Below are 3,683 nucleotides of genomic sequence, written 5' to 3'. Positions count from 1 at the left end.
TGCATGATTATGGAGTTATTGTCTGTGGTACTGCTTCTAGTGTTTCTTTTCCTTTCTGTGCATTTATAGCTTCTGCCTATGCTTGAGGCAGAAGTCCACCACTTCCTTTTTTTTTTTTTTTTTTTAAGCAACACTGATCAGATGATAGTCATAGCTGCGAAGGAAGTCACAGTGAGGAGGAGGAAGGAACTTGCTAGACCAGGGTGTTCACAGGCCTGGGTGTTTGCTTCCCATGTCACTGCCAGCTTCTGGGGTCTTCATTGTCACCGTTGGAGACCACCCGGTGATCCTGTAGCTCATGCAGTGAGTGTGTCTAAGAAGAGGGCTCTGCTGTGAAGTCCATATTGCTTAATAGGACATTGAAAGTCCAAAACCATAAATTTCTTAGAACCATGTTTAAAGACACATAGGATGTCAGAGGTGAAAGGGACCTTAGGGACCGTCTAATTCACCTGCTGATAGTGAGGCCCAAAAAAGGTGAACCACCAACCACTAAGTGACGCTGGTATTGGAACCCCTAACCTACGCACTTCTAATCCAGAACAAGAATTCTTATCCATTACTCTAATAAGGATTAAAGAAAGGATCCACTGTCATGCCAAAGGTTTACTTATTATTGAAACATAGTTGATTGTACATATCTGTGGGGTGCAGAGGTGAATATCAATACCCACGGCTATATGTGCTGCTCAAATCAGGATAATTAGTACCTTCAACAGTATATACAATGTCATTGTTTTTCATGCATGTCCTATCAATGGACCCAAGGAAGCCTGAAAAGGCAGAGGGAGGATGTGAGCTTGGTTAAGATGAGATGTTACTCTTGTCAGTAGTTACAGTAAACTCGTTAGCTTCGTGTTGAGAAATTAAGCAAATTCAATAGGAATTGGACAAAAAAATCTTGAACCAATGGTAGGTTAATATGAGAACATTTGAAGCTTTTGCGTGTGTCTCCCTGCCACAGAGATTAAGCTTCCTTCCAGATTTAGCACCCAGAGTGAGCCAGAGTCCTAGGGGAAGCTGGTGGGAGGTTAATATGAGAACACTTGAAGCTTTTGCGTGTGTCTCCCTGCCGCAGAGATTAAGCTTCCTTCCAGATTTAGCACCCAGAGTGAGCCAGAGTCCTAGGGGAAGCTGGCTAGAACGGACACGCGCAAGTCCACTGGTCTCCACGCCAGACCTTTGTGTCCGTGGTCCCCCTACAGGGCAGGACTGCTGCTCTGCCTGTGTGGCTGTCATCAGGGCTGGAGGGGAAAGTACTAGGTGTCCTGAAGGGTTAGAATAGAATAGAGCAGGTGGGGGGACGGGGGCGGGGGTGGATTTCAGACTCATTTCCATTCAGTTATAGGAACACTTATGGTGCAGGTGAGACTTCAGTGATTCAGTCACGGGAAGGCAGCTTGGCAACTGGGGAAAAGGACACATTCTAGAAAGAAGTCAGAAAGGAGAGTACTTGTGAGGGATGATTTCCCTGGCTTCCAGAGGAGCCACCAGGGTCTGCAAAGACATATTCACATGTGCAAGATATTCCTTCTAAGGTTATTTCTTCTCTGAGAAGACTCTGGAAACTGTCAGTGTCCATTTATAGAGGACTGGTAGATTAGTTTGCTCAGGGCAGCTGTAACGGAGTACCTTGCACTGGGCAGCTTAAACAACAGAAATGTCTCGTAGTTCTGCAGGCCAAGAAGCCTGACATCAGCGTTTGGCAGGGTTGGTTCCTTCCCAGGGCTGTGAGGGAGATTCTGTTCCGTTCCTTTCTCTGTGGCTTGTAGGTGACTGTCCTCATCCTCACAGGGCGTTCTCCCTGCACCCATGTCTGTGTGTCCAAGTTTCCCTTTTGTATAAGTTACCAGTCCTACTGGATTAGGGCTCACACTAAGGACCTCATTTTAATGTAATCACCTCTGTAAAAACCCTATCTCCAAACAGTCATACTCTGAGGGGTTAGAGGGTTAGGACTTCAGCACTTAAATTTGGGGAGCAGGGAGGACATGATCCAACCCATAACAAGTGGTTAGCGAAGACTAGCCTCTCTCACGATGGCCTTTCTGTGCTGCCGTCGAGAGTATGAGGGAGCGCTCTGGGCTTCAAGCTGGAGAGGTGTCCAAGCGTCTGAAATGAGCGTGTTGTCCAGGTGGTTACAGAGCATTGTGTATGTAAACACCAAACAAAATTAAGCAAGTTAATATGCTGAAAATACAGTATTTCTTCCACTTTAGACTGGTAAAAACTGATGAAAAAGGAAACTTATCAGAAGACCCAGGGAAAAAATGAAAACTAAAGGGTGCTAAGGGGAGAGAAATCCCACAAGACTGTGAGGTGGTGTTACTATGGAGAGTGGGGCAACAGACCCGAATCACAGAGGGAGCTAGTACAGGGCCAGGGAGGCGTTCCACATCAGCCAGGAAAGGAGGGCAGGCTTGTAAACTAGTGGTCTTGGAACACTGGTTAATCATCTGGAAAAAACAAAACTTTGCTCTTTATACCAAAATAAATTCCAGCTTGAACAAAGAAAAAAATATAGCAGTGAAACCATAAAAATACTAAAAGAAAACATAGGCGTGTTTTTAAATAATTGTGAAGAGATCTTTCTAAATATGATAGTACATAGGAATCCATAATAGAAAAAGATGGATGAATATGATTTTCTAAATTTTTAAGCAAATCCCTATACAAACAATAAATAAGTTAAAAAAGAAACCTGTAAAATGTATTTATTTTCAATGCTTGTGGTAAAGCTTTACTAGCCTTAATATGCAGTGAATTCTTTCAAATCAATAAGAAAAAGGAACACAGGTGGTTGCTGGCAAGACCATTTGGTAATAACTTTTGAAATACAAAACATATAAGTGGTTTGGTTCAACAGTTTTACTTTGGGGAACTTATTACACATATAAATTGGCAAAAGTGGGGAAATATATATGCATACAATAATCTTTGCAACATTTTATTTTGTAATAGCAAAAAAAAAAAAATGTATCAGTAGGGAAACTGGTTAAATAGGCTGCAGTGTATCCATGTGTTGGAATCCTCTGCAGTCTTTTAAAATAGGTGGAATTTTTGTATGCCAAGAGGTAAAGATGTCCAAGTTATATTAGTAAAAAAGCAAGAGGTAACATATTACTATATATTTTTTAAAACTCAGGTATACACTTAATGATTTAGGCTACATGGGATTGTTATTTAGACATTTGCATGTCTGCCTGTACAAATGCATGGTCTGTGTATGTTGATTAAAATGATCGGAGACACGAAGGAAGACGCAGCAGATGAGATGCAGATGAAGAGCGGGGGGCCACTGCTCTCTCAGGCAAATAGCCCCGACCCAGCCGCTGTCACAGCTTTTATTACATGTAGCATGCTTGTGCATGCAAGATAAGCATTAATGCATAAGTTCTGCTATACTATTCTCAAGAGCAGAAGGCCGCTACCTTCCTTCTGAGGCACTTGGTTATCTATATTGTGTCTCCTGGGAACATCCCAAGAAAGTGTTCTCACGACTTCAAGCGTTGCCAAGGATTGTTTGCAATCCTTGACATTTCTTGGTTAACTCCTTTGCGAGTTCGCCAAGTGAACACATCCTTGGGTGCTGTCCACAGAAGTCCATTAACCATTTCCTACTTCTCCCCCTTTTTGTTTTTGCCATTTGCAGTTTAACGTTTTAGCAAAGACTCAGCTACATA

The sequence above is a fragment of the Galeopterus variegatus genome, unplaced genomic scaffold (assembly GCF_000696425.1).
Source record: "Galeopterus variegatus unplaced genomic scaffold, G_variegatus-3.0.2 Scaffold225, whole genome shotgun sequence".
NCBI classification, from domain to species: Eukaryota; Metazoa; Chordata; class Mammalia; order Dermoptera; family Cynocephalidae; genus Galeopterus; species Galeopterus variegatus.
Note: the sequence above shows the minus strand (reverse complement) of the source record.